We start from the raw sequence: 18,811 nt of genomic DNA on the forward strand, positions 1-18,811 counted from the left end.
CATAACGGGTTAAATCCATAACTGGATAGGCAACGGTTTTAAACTGTTGTAGTTTTATTATTCACAAAGCCAACGGTTTTAAAGCATTGCCAATAGTATCATTTTTGGCAACGGTTTTAATACTATTCTCATTTTTTAGTTGTCTTTGACAACGGTTTTAACACCATTGCCTTTTGTAACTTTTGACAACGGTTTTTTGTAATATATAATTCTTTATTTACAATAGTTTTCTCATGAATAAAAATAGTTCTAACTTTTTTTTTAATTTAGTGTCAATAAATAATCTAAACTATTTAAATCAAATTACTAAAGAAAACTAATTGAACATTTACCAACAAATTTGACTTATAAAAATTGTTATAAGATCCACAATCACAATATATCATCATTGCAAAATAACATAATACTAGTCTAGGTCATAACTACTTTTACTTATATCATCATCATTTTTCAAAATACAAAAATACTATAGCCTAAGGGTGACAATTTCTTCATTTTTCTTCAACAAAGTTGGTGTGGTAACCCAGCTCGAGTGGACTCTCTTGGCTTTAATGGTAACTGCTCCACATAAAGAATTAGAAAGAATCTTAAATCTGATCTTTATCTGTATAAACATTTTTGGCAAATTAGAATACCTGAATAATAAGCATTAAAAAGACAAACACAAAGTTATGTACCAACCTTGTCTGGCGAATTTAAAGACAATATATACTTCATGCTATAAAAGTTCTGACTTGAACCCAATGAGCAAAGGCTAAGTTAGAAAAAACTCAAGTATATTAGTATCTTCCTTAATTATGAATTAAGAAAAAAAAGAATGAAAAGGATGGGAGCAGAGACCATGTTCTTTGCTTGAGAAGCTAGAGTGCTTTGGTTGAAAGAACCTACCTACATGAAAGAATAAATCTCTTGGTTAAAATAAAAATGCATAAACTAAGAAGTTCCACACCAGGTGAGTTAATAACCCAAAAGAAATTGAGGTTAATTCACGTGATCCATCAATAATAACTAATAATAATACAATCTCACTAAACTAATTAGTATAGCATAATAAGCATTAATAAGTATATAGTTATTGATGACAAGTCATCTTAGCCTAGTTTCACTAGTCTTTTTCTTTTGTTTGCAAATGAATTATGCACTTTCTTGAGCCATAAGCAAGCCAATTGGGTAGATTTTCATGCTTCCTTTGATTTAATCAACCATAGATGAATTAATGCAATTTCATGAGATTTTATGCTATAATTGTCACATATTATGAAAGAATGAATATCTCATGATTTTGAGCATAGCTTTGATGTGTTTGGTTGATTAATGATAGGTGAAGAAAGCTTGGAGAAAGGTTGAAGCAAGAAGGAATGGCTAGGAGGAAGAGAGGACAAAAAGTTTGAGCAAAAGTTTGCCTCAAACTTTAGCTCAAACTTTTGGAATAAGTGAAAACGAACCAGAGAGCAAAAAGCTTGACCAAAAGTTTACCTCAAACTTTTGTGCAAACTTTTGGGCAAAAAGCTTGAGCAAAAGTTTGCCTCAAACTTTTTGGCAAACTTTTGGGAGAAAAGCTTGAGCCAACGTTTGCCTCAAACTTTTTGGCAAACGTTGGCATCACAAATCAACACCCTGGAGAGAAAAAGTTTGCGCCAACGTTTGCCTCAAACTTTTTGGCAAACATTGGCGCCATGAACAACACACCCTGGAGAGCAAAAGTTTGCGCCAACGTTTGCCTCAAACTTTTTGGCAAACGTTGGCGCCATGAGTGTGCAAGGGGGAGCCAATGTTTGAGCAAAAGTTTGACCCCAAACTTTGGCTCAAACGTTGGTAGCAGCAAGGATGGGGTGGCTGATATGAAAAGTTTGAGTAAAAGTTTGCCTCAAACTTTTACTCAAGCTTTCATGATTCCAAACCCGGTTCATTTCGGTTCTTCTCCAAATTCCAAGAGCAATCAACCAAGGCCTCTATCAACCCAATTCCATCAAGAGCAAAGGCCCAATTGAAGGCTTGAAGACTATTTGAAGAAAGTGTATAAATAGCATAGGATTTAAGTTTTTCGAGAGCTTTCTTTTCGGTTTAGATTGAGTGCACTTAGTAGAGAGCTCAACTTTACATTTAGCATTGTTGTTTTAATTCAAGAGAATTTGGGAGGAGAATTGATCTCTCTTCTTCCTTGTTCTTGCCCAGCACTCTTTACTTTTCTTGTCTTGGTTCTTGGGTTGGAGAATTGAAGGAATTCTATTTCAATCTCATCCTGAGATCTCTCTGTTTAATTTTACTGCATAATTGAATTTCCATTTCTGATAATTGCTTCTTCATCTACTTTCTCTGCAATTTACATTTCCTTTGCAATTGTTCTTGTTGGATCTAGGAAGGCATTGAGATCTAGACTTGGTTATCTAGTCTCTTGGGTCCTGATATCTGAATTATCATTTTACATTCTCTGTTTACTGCTTTCAAGCTCATTTACATTTATGTTTCAAGATCCGATTCAATCCAATTCATCTTCCACTCTTATGCTTGTTGCAATTTTACTTTTCCTTGTTTAATTTCTGCAAATCCAATTCCCAATTCCCTTTACAATTCAAGCCATTTACATTTCTTGCACTTTAAGATTCTGCAATTTACATTTCTTGCGTTCTAAGTTTCTACCATTTAATTTCTTGTTCTTTAAGATTCAGCACTTTAAATTTCAGTTCTCTTTAAATTCAATGCAATTTACCCATTCCCTTTACTTTCCATGCAATCTAAATTCTGCAAATCACAAATCACTCAACCAAATCTTGATTCGCTTGACTAAATCAACCACTAAACTAAAATTGCTCAATCCTTCAATCCCTGTGGGATCGACCTCACTCCCGTGAGTTATTATTACTTGATGCGACCCGGTGCACTTTCCGGTGAGTTTTGTGTCGGATCGTTTTCCGCACATCAAGTTTTTGGCGCCGTTGCCGGGGATTGATTAGATTGACAATGATTAAGTGAAGTGGAGATCTAGATCAAGCACTTTTTCTTTTCTGTTTCTTTAATTTTTGACTAACACGCTAACTGTTTGAATTTTTGTCTAAGCTAACTAATATTTCACTTCAGCCATGGATTGAAGTGTTATTGCTTTTCTGGTATTGTGTGATTCTTGTGTTTTGCTTGTATGTCAGATACAAGAAGAGAGATCCCTACCTTTCATGAAACTGACAAAAGAATCCTCCGAAGGCTAAGAAGAGAAGCAAGAGAAAAAAATGTTGCTGGAGAGGAAGAATCAGATGAAGAATATCATGAATTGGAGGAACACTCAACAAATCCAACAAATCCACCAGTGAGAATGGCCAACAACAATGGTCAACCCCAGAGGAGAGTCTTGGCTTCATATACACTTGCTAATCCAAGGCATTGTGGGAGTAGCATCCTTACCCCAAATGTCGATGCAAATAACTTTGAATTGAAGCCACAACTCATCACCTTGGTGCAGAACAACTGTTCCTATGGAGGAGGCCCCTTGGAAGATCCAAACCAGCACCTATCCACCTTCCTGAGGATATGTAACACAGTGAAGACCAATGGTGTGCATCCTGACAGTTACAAATTGCTGCTATTTCCATTTTCCCTCAAAGACAAAGCCACTCAATGGTTGGAGTCATTTCCAAGAGATAGCATCAACAATTGGGAAGATCTAGTGAGCAAATTCCTTGCTAAATTTTACCCGCCTCAGAGGATTATTAGATTGAAGACCGAAGTACAAACATTCACACAGATGGATGCTGAACCTCTCTATGAGGCATGGGAGAGATACAAGGCTCTAATCAGAAAATGCCCTCCTGAGATGTTTAATGAATGGGATAAACTCCAAAATTTCTCTGAAGGACTGACAATGAAAGCTCAAGAGGCACTTGACTATTCCGCAGGAGGCTCGATGCAACTTATGAAGACAACTGAAGAAGCTCAGAACCTCATTAATATGGTGGCAAACAATCAATACTTCTTTGCTCATCAGAGACAACGCCAACCATCACTAAGGAAAGGAGTGTTAGAAATGGAAGGGGTGGACACCATCCTAGCTTAAAACAAGATAATACAGCAGTAGATTCAAGAACAATTTGAGCAGATGGCTAAAAAGATTGATAGTTTACAAGTTGCAGCAGTGAATACAAGCCAACCATCAACCACATGGGGACAAAATGAAGAAAACCAAGAAAATCAGCAGCAGGAACAACCTCAATATGTGCACAACCAAGGCTCAGGCCAAAATGAGGTTTATGGTGACACCTACAATCCATCCTGGAAGAACCATCCAAATCTCAGATGGGAAGATAACCACACCCACAGCCAGCAACCGTGGCAGAAAAACTCAAACCAAAACAACTAAAGAAACACAACTTACTCAAACCACGACCAGCAAAATGCTAATAATAATCAATACAAGAAACCACAAAATACATATCAACCACCCCACCACAATCCACAAACTCATCAAAATAGCATGTCCGCACCAACATCTAACCCCCAAAACTACCACACTACACCTACAAATAACTTCCAACAACCACATTCCACCCCCATCATACCACCAATAGACCATCATGAAAGTAGAATTTCAAGTCTTGAGGCAGCCATACAAGCAATTGCTCAGTCCACTCAAAGCTTGGTCAAAGTGCAAGAGAGAAATGAAGCTACCATGAAGAGCCTTGAACGACAAGTGGGACAATTGGCCAAACAAGCTGAACGGCCAACCAATGTTCTCCCAAGTGATACAATCTCCAATCCAAAGGACAAAGGAAAAGCTACAAAGTGGGAGGAGTGCAAAGCAATCATAGTGGGAAGTGAAAAGACTAGGGAGAAGGAAGCCATCAATCAAGAAGAACACAACAGAGAAGTTCCACAAGAAGAGACAGAAGAGAGAAGTGAAGAGGAGAGAAAGACCAAGAATGCAAAAAGCTCAAAGAAAGATGTGGACATCCTTGAAACACAGCTACAAGAGAAGAAGGAAGGGGTGAAGCCAGATGTCCCCAAACTTCCGTACCCTCAGAGGTTCAAAAAAGAAAACGAGGATAAGCAATACTCAAAATTCCTGGATATATTCAAGACTCTCAGCATCAATATTCCTTTCTTAGAAGCACTTGAACAGATGCCATTATATGCCAAATTTATGAAAGAAGTACTCACAAAGAAAAGATCCCTGAAGGAAGGACAGATTGTTGAGATGACAAAGGAATGTAGTGCTATCCTCCAAAGAGAGTTGCTAGAGAAGAAAGATGATCCTGGGAGTTTTTACATACCTTGTACCATAGGAAACATAGCAATTGAGAAGTCATTTTGTGACCTCGGTGCAGGTATAAACTTGATGCCTTTGTCTCTAATGAGGAAACTTCAAATTTCTGAGCTGAAGTCCACACGAATAGTTCTCCAAATGGCTGACAAATCCATTAAGCAAGCATTGGGAGTTGTGGAGAATGTGTTGGTAAAAGTGGAAAAATTCTTTCTCCCAACTGATTTTGTCATCCTGGATATGGATGAAGACCCTAACACTCCCATCATCCTGGGGAGGCCTTTCCTGGCTACGGGCAGAGCATTGATAGATGTTGAAAAAGGAGAATTGTTGTTAAGAGTGCATGATGAGCACCTAGCATTCCATGTTTTTAAAACCCCACATGAGTCCACTCAAGAAGAAGAGTGTACGGAGGATAAGGCCAGAGAGCAAAGTTTGAAGGAGGTAGTCAATGAGTTAGCTCCAAGACTCCCAAATCCATGCTTGAAAGAAGTAGAGATGGTGCAACAAACCAAAGAAATCAAGGAGGGACTAGATCCAAAACCTCTAGATGAGAAATTCAACATCTCAGATAAGGAACCACCAAGGCAGGGAGTATCTTTTGAGAAAGAAAAGAAGAAGAGGCCAAGAGGGTGGAGAAACAAGAAGATCCCTACTGAAGGCTTTTCACTAGGGGATAAAGTAGTGTTAAACACCCAACCAATGAAGGTGTCCCCCACAATCATCTGAATACTACACTGTGAACCGGGTCCTTTCACTTGAACACCTAGAGATCATCAAAAAGGAGACCGGAAGGAAGTTCACAGTAAGAGGAGAAAAGCTGAGGCACTATGCTTTTCAGCCTCCATGATCAAAGAACGAGATGTCAAGCTAGTGACAATAAAGAAGCGCTAGTTGGGAGGCAACCCAACCTGAGGTAGTTTTCTTTTCATAGCTGTTTCAATGAAAAGGTTGAGTAGTTTTGTCTGTATTGCAAGGATCTAAGTTTGGTGTTGCACACCAAAATAATTTAAGGGAGAATGAAGGATTCTAAGTTTGGTGTTCCACCAAAATCTCATTTAAAAGCATACTCTTACCTCCTGCATAATGCTAGATCCAAGCAATCAGACAAATTATTCAACCAGTTAATTGTTTTTTTTGTTTTGGTTCCATAACCTTTAGCAAGGCCAAAAGAATTCATAAATGTACAACCTGTTGCATTAGAGACAGTGGCAAGGAATTAAGTTTGGTGTTCCCACACCAAATTAAATCCAAAAGCCACACTCAATTCATGCATACTAACTAGTCAACTAAGGGCTTGAGAAGCAAGCAACTTTTGAGAATTGTGCAGGGAACTAACCACCATTTGAAGACATTATGCACCACAACTCAAAAGGGGCACAACAGAAGGAAGAACAAAAGAACTGCAAACGAATAGGTTGTATCTATACTTAACTTCTGCTGTTGAGAAATGCTTTGATTTATGTCTTGCTAAAGTGTTCATCTAGTACAAGTAGAATCAATTTTTTTAAAATAAGTAAGCTAGTCTAAATGTGTGCTTGTGTGTTTACTTTCACTTAACAAAAAGCATGCTTTGTCCCCTGCATTTTCAATTCAATAAAAGAAATGTTTGAATGTGAAGTGAGATAGTTCTCTGTTAGATAGAAGTATAATAAAAGTAAGTGGTGGTATGTGTGTGTGATTGTATAATAGCTCACTTTTAGTAAATAAAAGAACTAGGATGTTTCCTTCTAAGTATAAAGTGGCCTACTGTCTATGAATCTCAATCAAATAAAAATCCTTGGTTAGCAAGAAAAACAAAAAAAAAAGAAAAAAAGGGAGAAAAAGAAATAGCCAAAGAGTGGCAGAACAAAAGAAAACAAAAAGAAACAAAGCTGGACACCAATAGCTTGAACCTTAGAATATATGCCTGTGGTGTCTTTGTACTAGGATCTGCTTGGATTATTAAGCTCTTTGGAGTGCATCAACACTTGGTGACTTGGGTTAACTAACCCGGGATCATCAGCTGAAAATCCACTATCAAGAGCAACCTAACTACAAGGCATTTAGTAACCCAAAGAGGTGCTGGGCATCAATGTTTTAAGAAGGAATGTGAGCCAAGTGTCTATAGTGAATAATGTGTCAAGTATAAAGAAATCAATGAACTTGTTAGACATGACACTCAAATAAAGCTTATGAACAAAACAATAGCCAAGGATAAAGGAATAATGAGAGGTCATAGTAGTATGTTACTTGAAGCTTGAAGGAGACTTTCTAGGCTTAAGAGTCAATAAGAAGTGAGTGTTTACATATCCACATAAAACCCCATGAACTACCAATAACACTCTACTAGCATGAACATCCTCTTCCATTTCATTCTTTCTTCTCAATAAATCTTTTCTTGCTTGGGGACAAGCAAGCTTTAAGTTTGGTGTTGTGATGACAAGTCATCTTAGCCTAGTTTCACTAGTCTTTTTCTTTTGTTTTCAAATGAATTATGCACTTTCTTGAGCCATAAGCAAGCCAATTGGGTAGATTTTCATGCTTCCTTTGATTTAATCAACCATAGATGAATTAATGCAATTTTATGAGGTTTTATGCTATAATTGTCACATATTATGAAAGAATGAATATCTCATGATTTTGAGTATAGCTTTGATGTGTTTGGTTGATTAATGATAGGTGAAGAAAGCTTGGAGAAAGGTTGAAGCAAGAAGGAATGGCTAGGAGGAAGAGAGGACAAAAAGTTTGAGCAAAAGTTTGCCTCAAACTTTAGCTCAAACTTTTGGAATAAGTGAAAACGAACCAGAGAGCAAAAAGCTTGACCAAAAGCTTGCCTCAAACTTTTGTGCAAACTTTTGGGCAAAAAGCTTGAGCAAAAGTTTGCCTCAAACTTTTTGGCAAACTTTTGGGAGAAAAGCTTGAGCCAACGTTTGCCTCAAACTTTTTGGCAAACGTTGGCATCACAAATCAACACCCTGGAGAGCAAAAATTTGCGCCAACGTTTGCCTCAAACTTTTTGGCAAACGTTGGCGCCATGAACAACACACCCTGGAGAGCAAAAGTTTGCACCAACGTTTGCCTCAAACTTTTTGGCAAACGTTGGCGCCATGAGTGTGCAAGGGGGAGCCAACGTTTGAGCAAAAGTTTGACCCCAAACTTTGGCTCAAACGTTGGTAGCAGCAAGGATGGGGTGGTTGATATGAAAAGTTTGAGTAAAAGTTTGCCTCAAACTTTTACTCAAACTTTTACTCAAGCTTTCATGATTCCAAACCCGGTTCACTTCGGTTCTTCTCCAAACTCCAAGAGCAATCAACCAAGGCCTCTATCAACCCAATTCCATCAAGAGCAAAGGCCCAATTGAAGGCTTGAAGACCATTTGAAGAAAGTGTATAAATAGCATAGGATTTAAGTTTTTCGAGAGCTTTCTTTTCGGTTTGGATTGAGTGCACTTAGTAGAGAGCTCAACTTTACATTTAGCATTGTTGTTTTAATTCAAGAGAATTTGGGAGGAGAATTGATCTCTCTTCTTCCTTGTTCTTGCCCAGCACTCTTTACTTTTCTTGTCTTGGTTCTTGGGTTGGAGAATTGAAGGAATTCTGTTTCAATCTCATCCTGAGATCTCTCTGTTTAATTTTACTGCATAATTGAATTTCCATTTCTGATAATTGCTTCTTCATCTACTTTCTCTGCAATTTACATTTCCTTTGCAATTGTTCTTGTTGGATCTAGGAAGGCATTGAGATCTAGACTTGGTTATCTAGTCTCTTGGGCCCTGAGATCTGAATTATCATTTTACATTCTCTGTTTACTGCTTTCAAGCTCATTTACATTTCTGTTTCAAGATCCGATTCAATCCAATTCATCTTCCACTCTTATGCTTGTTGCAATCTTACTTTTCCTTGTTTAATTTCTGCAAATCCAATTCCCAATTCCCTTTACAATTCAAGCCATTTATACTTCTTGCACTTTAAGATTCTGCAATTTACATTTCTTGCATTCTAAGTTTCTGCCATTTAATTTCTTGTTCTTTAAGATTCAGCACTTTAAATTTTAGTTCTCTTTAAATTCAATGCAATTTACCCATTCACTTTACTTTCCATGCAATCTAAATTCTACAAATCACAAATCACTCAACCAAATCTTGATTCGCTTGACTAAATCAACCACTAAACTAAAATTTCCCAATCCTTCAATCCCTGTGGGATCGACCTCACTCCCGTGAGTTATTATTACTTAATGCGACCCGGTGCACTTGCCGGTGAGTTTTGTGTCGGATCGTTTTCCGCACATCAAGTTTTTGGCGCCGTTACCAGGGATTGATTAGATTGACAATGATTAAGTGAAGTGGAGATCTAGATCAAGCACTTTTTCTTTTCTGTTTCTTTAACTTTTGACTAACACGCTAACTGTTTGAATTTTTGCCTAAGCTAACTAATATTTCACTTCAGCCATGGATTGAAGTGTTATTGCTTTTCTGGTATTGTGTGATTCTTGTGTTTTGCTTGTATGTCAGATACAAGAAGAGAGATCCCTACCTTTCATGAAACTGACGAAAGAATCCTCCGAAGGCTAAGAAGAGAAGCAAGAGAAAAAAATGTTGCTGGAGAGGAAGAATCAGATGAAGAATATCATGAATTGGAGGAACACTCAACAAATCCAACAAATCTACCAGTGAGAATGGCCAACAACAATGGTCAACCCCAGAGGAGAGTCTTGGCTTCATATACACTTGCTAATCCAAGGCATTGTGGGAGTAGCATCCTTACCCCAAATGTCGATGCAAATAACTTTGAATTGAAGCCACAACTCATCACCTTGGTGCAGAACAACTGTTCCTATGGAGGAGGCCCCTTGGAAGATCCAAACCAGCACCTATCCACCTTCCTGAGGATATGTAACACAGTGAAGACCAATGGTGTGCATCCTGACAGTTACAAATTGCTGCTATTTCCATTTTCCCTCAAAGACAAAGCCACTCAATGGTTGGAGTCATTTCCAAGAGATAGCATCAACAATTGGAAAGATCTAGTGAGCAAATTCCTTGCTAAATTTTACCCGCCTCAGAGGATTATTAGATTGAAGACCGAAGTACAAACATTCACACAGATGGATGCTGAACCTCTCTATGAGGCTTGGGAGAGATACAAGGCTCTAATCAGAAAGTGCCCTCCTGAGATGTTTAATGAATGGGATAAACTCCAAAATTTCTATGAAGGACTGACAATGAAAGCTCAAGAGGCACTTGACTATTCCGCAGGAGGCTCGATGCAACTTATGAAGACAGCTGAAGAAGCTCAGAACCTCATTGATATGGTGGCAAATAATCAATACTTCTTTGCTCATCAGAGACAATGCCAACCATCACTAAGGAAAGGAGTGTTAGAAATGGAAGGGGTGGACACCATCCTAGCTCAAAACAAGATAATGCAGCAGCAGATTCAAGAACAATTCGAGCAGATGGCTAAAAAGATTGATAGTTTACAAGTTGCAGCAGTAAATACAAGCCAACCATCAACCACATGGGGACAAAATGAAGAAAACCAAGAAAATCAGCAGCAGGAACAACCTCAATATGTGCACAACCAAGGCTCAGGCCAAAATGAGGTTTATGGTGATACCTACAATCCATCCTGGAAGAACCATCCAAATCTCAGATGGGAAGATAACCACACCCACAGCCAGCAACCGTGGCAGAAAAACTCAAACCAAAACAACTCAAGAAACACAACTTACTCAAACCACGACCAACAAAATGCTAATAATAATCAATACAAGAAACCACAAAATACATATCAACCACCCCACCACAATCCACAAACTCATCAAAATAGCATGTCCGCACCAACATCTAACCCCCAAAACTACCACACTACCCCTACAAATAACTTCCAGCAACCACATTCCACCCCCATCATACCACCAATAGACCATCATGAAAGTAGAATTTCAAGTCTTGAGGCAGCCATACAAGCAATTGCTCAGTCCACTCAAAGCTTGGTCAAAGTGCAAGAGAGAAATGAAGCTACCATAAAGAGCCTTGAACGACAAGTGGGACAATTGGCCAAACAAGCTGAACGGCCAACCAATGTTCTCCCAAGTGATACAATCTCCAATCCAAAGGACAAAGGAAAAGCTACAAAGTGGGAGGAGTGCAAAGCAATCATAGTGGGAAGTGAAAAGACTAGGGAGAAGGAAGCCATCAATCAAGAAGAACACAACAGAGAAGTTCCACAAGAAGAGACAGAAGAGAGAAGTGAAGAGGAGAGAAAGACCAAGAATGCAAAAAGCTCAAAGAAAGATGTGGACATCCTTGAAACACAGCTACAAGAGAAGAAGGAAGGGGTGAAGCCAGATGTCCCCAAACTTCCGTACCCTCAGAGGTTCAAAAAAGAAAACGAGGATAAGCAATACTCAAAATTCCTGGATATATTCAAGACTCTCAGCATCAATATTCCTTTCTTAGAAGCACTTGAACAGATGCCATTATATGCCAAATTTATGAAAGAAGTACTCACAAAGAAAAGATCCCTGAAGGAAGGACAGATTGTTGAGATGACAAAGGAATGTAGTGCTATCCTCCAAAGAGAGTTGCCAGAGAAGAAAGATGATCCTGGGAGTTTTTACATACCTTGCACCATAGGAAACATAACAATTGAGAAGTCATTTTGTGACCTCGGTGCAGGTATAAACTTGATGCCTTTGTCTCTAATGAGGAAACTTCAAATTTCTGAGCTGAAGTCCACACGAATAGTTCTCCAAATGGCTGACAAATCCATTAAGCAAGCACTGGGAGTTGTGGAGAATGTGTTGATAAAAGTGGGAAAATTCTTTCTCCCAGCTGATTTTGTCATCCTGGATATGGATGAAGACCCTAACACTCCCATCATCCTGGGGAGGCCTTTCCTGGCTACGGGCAGAGCATTGATAGATGTTGAAAAAGGAGAATTGTTGTTAAGAGTGCATGATGAGCACCTAGCATTCCATGTTTTTAAAACCCCACATGAGTCCACTCAAGAAGAAGAGTGTACGGAGGATAAGGCCAGAGAGCAAAGTTTGAAGGAGGTAGTCAATGAGTTAGCTCCAAGACTCCCAAATCCATGCTTGAAAGAAGTAGAGATGGTGCAACAGACCAAAGAAATCAAGGAGGGACTAGATCCAAAACCTCCAGATGAGAAATTCAACATCTCAGATAAGGAACCACCTAGGCAAGGAGTATCTTTTGAGAAAGAAAAGAAGAAGAGGCCAAGAGGGTGGAGAAACAAGAAGATCCCTACTGAAGGCTTTTCACCAGGGGATAAAGTAGTGTTAAACACCCAACCAATGAAGGTGTCCCCACAATCATCTGAATACTACACTGTGAACCGGGTCCTTTCACTTGAACACCTAGAGATCATCAAAAAGGAGACCGGAAGGAAGTTCACAGTAAGAGGAGAAAAGCTGAGGCACTATGCTTTTCAGCCTCCATGATCAAAGAACAAGATGTCAAGCTAGTGACAATAAAGAAGCGCTAGTTGGGAGGCAACCCAACCTGAGGTAGTTTTCTTTTCATAGCTATTTCAATAAAAAGGTTGAGTAGTTTTGTCTGTATTGCAAGGATCTAAGTTTGGTGTTGCACACCAAAACAATTTAAGGGAGAATGAAGGATTCTAAGTTTGGTGTTCCACCAAAATCTCATTTAAAAGCATACTCTTACCTCCTGCATAATGCTAGATCCAAGCAATCAGACAAATTATTCAACCAGTTAATTGTTTTTTTTGTTTTGGTTCCATAACCTTTAGCAAGGCCAAAAGAATTCATAAATGTACAACCTGTTGCATTAGAGACAGTGGCAAGGAATTAAGTTTGGTGTTCCCACACCAAATTAAATCCAAAAGCCACACTCAATTCATGCATACTAACTAGTCAACTAAGGGCTTGAGAAGCAAGCAACTTTTGAGAATTGTGCAGGGAACTAACCACCATTTGAAGACATTATGCACCACAACTCAAAAGGGGCACAACAGAAGGAAGAACAAAAGAACTGTAAACCAATAGGTTGTATCTATACTTAACTTCTGCTGTTGAGAAATGCTTTGATTTATGTCTTGCTAAAGTGTTCATCTAGTACAAGTAGAATCAATTTTTTTAAAATAAGTAAGCTAGTCTAAATGTGTGCTTGTGTGTTTACTTTCACTTAACAAAAAGCATGCTTTGTCCCCTGCATTTTCAATTCAATAAAAGAAATATTTGAATGTGAAGTGAGATAGTTCTCTGTTAGATAGAAGTATAATAAAAGTAAGTGGTGGTATGTGTGTGTGATTGTATAATAGCTCACTCTTAGTAAATAAAAGAACTAGGATGTTTCCTTCTAAGTATAAAGTGGCCTACTGTCTATGAATCTCAATCAAATAAAAATCCTTGGTTAGAAAGAAAAATAAAAAAAAAAAGAAAAAAGGGGAGAAAAAGAAATAGCCAAAGAGTGGCAGAACAAAAGAAAACAAAAAGAAACAAAGCTGGACACCAATAGCTTGAACCTTAGAATATATGCATGTGGTGTCTTTGTACTAGGATCTGCTTGGATTATTAAGCTCTTTGGAGTGCATCAACACTTGGTGACTTGGGTTAACTAACCCGGGATCATCAGCTGAAAATCCACTATCAAGAGCAACCTAACTACAAGGCATTTAGTAACCCAAAGAGGTACTGGGCATCAATGTTTTAAGAAGGAATGTGAGCCAAGTGTCTATAGTGAATAATGTGTCAAGTATAAAGAAATCAATGAACTTGTTAGACATGACACTCAAATAAAGCTTATGAACAAAATAATAGCCAAGGATAAAGGAATAATGAGAGGTCATAGCAGTATGTTACTTGAAGCTTGAAGGAGACTTTCTAGGCTTAAGAGTCAATAAGAAGTGAGTGTTTACATATCCACATAAGACCCCATGAACTTCCAATAACACTCTACTAGCATGAACATCCTCTTCCATTTCATTCTTTCTTCTCAATAAATCTTTTCTTGCTTGGGGACAAGCAAGCTTTAAGTTTGGTGTTGTGATGACAAGTCATCTTAGCCTAGTTTCACTAGTCTTTTTCTTTTGTTTTCAAATGAATTATCCACTTTCTTGAGCCATAAGCAAGCCAATTGGGTAGATTTTCATGCTTCCTTTGATTTAATCAACCATAGATGAATTAATGCAATTTCATGAGGTCTTATGCTATAATTGTCACATATTATGAAAGAATGAATATCTCATGATTTTGAGCATAGCTTTGATGTGTTTGGTTGATTAATGATAGGTGAAGAAGGCTTGGAGAAAGGTTGAAGCAAGAAGGAATGGCTAGGAGGAAGAGAGGACAAAAAGTTTGAGCAAAAGTTTGCCTCAAACTTTAGCTCAAACTTTTGGAATAAGTGAAAACGAACCAGAGAGCAAAAAGCTTGACCAAAAGTTTGCCTCAAACTTTTGTGCAAACTTTTGGGCAAAAAGCTTGAGCAAAAGTTTGCCTCAAACTTTTTGGCAAACTTTTGGGAGAAAAGCTTGAGCCAACGTTTGCCTCAAACTTTTTGGCAAACGTTGGCATCACAAATCAACACCCTGGAGAGCAAAAGTTTGCGCCAACGTTTGCCTCAAACTTTTTGGCAAACGTTGGCGCCATGAACAACACACCCTGGAGAGCAAAAGTTTGCGCCAACGTTTGCCTCAAACTTTTTGGCAAACATTGGCGCCATGAGTGTGCAAGGGGGAGCCAACGTTTGAGCAAAAGTTTGACCCCAAACTTTGGCTCAAACGTTGGTAGCAGCAAGGATGGGGTGGCTGATATAAAAAGTTTGAGTAAAAGTTTGCCTCAAACTTTTACTCAAACTTTTACTCAAGCTTTCATGATTCCAAACCCGGTTCACTTCGGTTCTTCTCCAAACTCCAAGAGCAATCAACCAAGGCCTCTATCAACCCAATTCCATCAAGAGCAAAGGCCCAATTGAAGGCTTGAAGACCATTTGAAGAAAGTGTATAAATAGCATAGGATTTAAGTTTTTCGAGAGCTTTCTTTTCGGTTTGGATTGAGTGCACTTAGTAGAGAGCTCAACTTTACATTTAGCATTGTTGTTTTAATTCAAGAGAATTTGGGAGGAGAATTGATCTCTCTTCTTCCTTGTTCTTGCCCAGCACTCTTTACTTTTCTTGTCTTAGTTCTTGGGTTGGAGAATTGAAGGAATTCTGTTTCAATCTCATCCTGAGATCTCTCTGTTTAATTTTACTGCATAATTGAATTTCCATTTTTGATAATTGCTTCTTCATCTACTTTCTCTGCAATTTACATTTCCTTTGCAATTGTTCTTGTTGGATCTAGGAAGGCATTGAGATCTAGACTTGGTTATCTAGTCTCTTGGGTCCTGAGATCTGAATTATCATTTTACATTCTCTGTTTACTGCTTTCAAGCTCATTTACATTTCTGTTTCAAGATCCGATTCAATCCAATTCATCTTCCACTCTTATGCTTGTTGCAATTTTACTTTTCCTTGTTTAATTTCTGCAAATCCAATTCCCAATTCCCTTTACCATTCAAGCCATTTACATTTCTTGCACTTTAAGATTCTGCAATTTACATTTCTTGCGTTCTAAGTTTCTGCCATTTAATTTCTTGTTCTTTAAGATTCAGCACTTTAAATTTCAGTTCTCTTTAAATTCAATGCAATTTACCCATTCCCTTTACTTTCCATGCAATCTAAATTCTGCAAATCACAAATCACTCAACCAAATCTTGATTCGCTTGACTAAATCAACCACTAAACTAAAATTGCTCAATTCTTCAATCCCTGTGGGATCGACCTCACTCCCGTGAGTTATTATTACTTGATGCGACCCGGTGCACTTGCCGGTGAGTTTTGTGTCGGATCGTTTTCCGCACATCAGCTATGCTCCTCACAGTAATTACAACGAACTGAACTAGTATAGCATAATAAGCTAAGAGAAAAGACGTAGTATTATATAGTTTCATTCGTTCAAGTATTTGTTAATAAGTATGTAGCTATGCTCCTCAAAATCGACTTAAACCAACAGTTTTGGAGTAACTTGCAAATATAAGCATCAATGCCAACTAAAAATCACAAACAAAATGTAAGATTTGAAGATAATTTGATACCACAAACAGATTTGTCAAATGTCAATACACAAACAATGCTCAAATATATCATGAAGACAAAATCATCCTTGCTGGTTGCCGACTAACAGGTTCTCCTCTGGCAGCCTTCACCAGCAGAGGATCTGAAGATAAAATCATCACAAAAATCATGAATTTCTCTTGCTTAAATGAGTATAATCAAGAAAATGAAAGAGTAATCAAGAGAAAGAAATGCTTATAACAGTCTTCCAAATTTGAACAATATTACTCATTTCTGTAAAACATACAAATGAATGTTAATTGTTAACAGAACTTTTTTCCCTCTTTTTCCATGCCTTCAATCAATCAAATTCAACAATATCCATTAATTGATTCATCTCAATGACTCAAAAATACCTGAATTACCTTCTCCTAGAACCCTATAACAATTTGCACCACTATCTAAAGCAACAAATTTGTTAAAACTAAATGCTATTAGGAACCGGCAATGTCACCTTTATTATCACACAGATAAAGTAGCTACATTACCACTTCAAAAAATAAATGAACTGAAAGAAAAATAAAAAAGAAAAAGAAGCTAAATTGAACAAAATGAAGAGCATAATGAGAAGAAAGAAAAAACTGTGGTACCGGAAGAAGAGGCAGAGCAAGTGACGGAGAAGTGCAGTTTTGGGTTGAAAGGGAGTTAAAGTGCAGCGTTTAAGGCATTAGAATGTGGAAACAAAGAAGAAGATTTCCATCCAACAAAACCAGTGAAAGTGTTAATGGAAGTAGAAGCCAGTGTAGCGTTTAAGGCATTAGAATGTTTGTTTGCTCAACTAATAAATGACATTTTTTCTCTATTTTATTCTTTTCCTTTTATTTTTATTTCTTTCTTTCTTTCCTACCCAGATTCCTTCAATATTGTACCACACAAATCACCTTGTCCTACTTGTAAAAGAAAAGAACAAATTGAGGTTGCAACTTGTACCTGAAAGGAGCTTTTGAAGAGTAGCACAAGCTTCCTTCCACGCTGGCCTTCCAAGGAATACAAAATTATTTAGATTAGACGGTTTCAATTACAACACAACATGGAAACCAATTATTGTCCTATGCAAAAATTTAGCCATATATTCGACCATTAAAAAAAATTCTCATCATCAGATTGCACAAGCAGCGGTAGATTCAAAGGAAAAAAATGCACAAATTATTGTCCTATGCAATGAATATGAAAGTAAAAGAACTAAACCACAATGTCAAGCTACTAATAATAATGAATAACTGACCTTTGCCAATGATCAGACCAAGCTGCTTCAGGGTAAGTGTATGAAAAGGTTCCAGTTTGGTGAAATTGAGTATGAAGGCAATTGGAATTAAAATAAGAATATTAAAAAGTCCAAGACATCCAAGCAACCCCTTACTAACATAACACTGTCTTTCTCAAAACAAACACTAAATAATAAGTTAAGGGACTAAATCAAAAGTCATATTTGAGCCATGTTCCATTTCTTTGAAAGAAGCTTATTCATGTAGAAGCTTAACTATAACAGTAGGGTTCTACTTTGTTAACAAATTAATAGAAGCTTAACAATACAGTAGGACTTTTCATTATACAAATATTGAGTGTAGATGATAAATAAAATAATTTGGATCAAGAATGTTAGAGTATTGCAATGGTTAGGTTCCTTCTGCACTTCTAATCTGTAAAATTCTTCAAATCAAAATAGAAACCAAATAAATTAAACTCACAGAATAAGAGACATTTGAGTTACCTAAACAGAGGTTGAGCCACAATGAGGAGGCAGAGAACCAGTGACAGGGGATTCAGAAGCAGAGAACTAGTGACAGGGAATTTAGAAGCAGCGATATCTAGAGGGACGACGGCGTGACAGCAGAAGCAACAAAGCAGAAGTAGAAGCTTTGATGGCGGCAGCTCGCAGAGACAGGGACGCTCCTCCGCTACAGCGACGACAGTGCTGGCGCAGACTCCACGAACGGCAACGATGAGGGTTCCCTCCCCCCTCGCGTTCGGCCTCTCTCTCTCCTTTTGAACTCTGCGCGCCTCTCTTTCTCTCTTCCCATCGTGACCCGCGGCTCGGTGGCAACATGGCAGCGGTGATGGGCTGAACGGTGGCGACACGACGGAGGCTCCCTCTTTTCCTCTCTGTCATCTCTGTGTATGTATGTGGTGTGTGTTACGTGGGGGGGGGGTGAGGGAAGTGCTGAGGGCAGTGTGTGAAATAGAAGTAGGGTTAGATAAAAAATTAGGGTTAGGTTATGGTTTGATTTGAGTATTTTTGAATTAAGAGTGCCTAATTTTAATAAAATTAGGATATAATTAATTTTTTTATTCATAAACTTTAAAGTATTAAATTATAAAAATATTAATTATTTAAATTAAATTATATAAAATTTTTATTATTTTATAATTATTAAATTTTATAATTAAAATATAAAAATTTATTTAATAATTAGAGATTTAGAGTTAGTAAAGGAGGAAA

General features: G+C 37.8%; 2 long non-coding RNA genes across 2 annotated transcripts; both read right to left on the bottom strand.

The window, feature by feature from the left end:
- Window positions 1–354: 354 nt before the first annotated feature.
- On the bottom strand, window positions 355–783 carry LOC140182714 (uncharacterized). The gene is made up of 2 exons (XR_011878772.1): window positions 682–783; window positions 355–558 (listed from the first exon to the last, which is right to left on the bottom strand). It is a non-coding gene; the product is annotated as an uncharacterized lncRNA (long non-coding RNA).
- A 15,545-nt stretch (window positions 784–16,328) lies between these two features.
- On the bottom strand, window positions 16,329–18,587 carry LOC112784768 (uncharacterized). Its single transcript, XR_003194048.3, has 3 exons — window positions 18,083–18,587; window positions 17,302–17,348; window positions 16,329–16,474 (listed from the first exon to the last, which is right to left on the bottom strand). It is a non-coding gene; the product is annotated as an uncharacterized lncRNA (long non-coding RNA).
- Between the last annotated feature and the right edge of the window lie 224 nt (window positions 18,588–18,811).

Source organism: Arachis hypogaea, chromosome 20 (assembly GCF_003086295.3).
Source record: "Arachis hypogaea cultivar Tifrunner chromosome 20, arahy.Tifrunner.gnm2.J5K5, whole genome shotgun sequence".
NCBI classification, from domain to species: domain Eukaryota; kingdom Viridiplantae; phylum Streptophyta; class Magnoliopsida; order Fabales; family Fabaceae; genus Arachis; species Arachis hypogaea.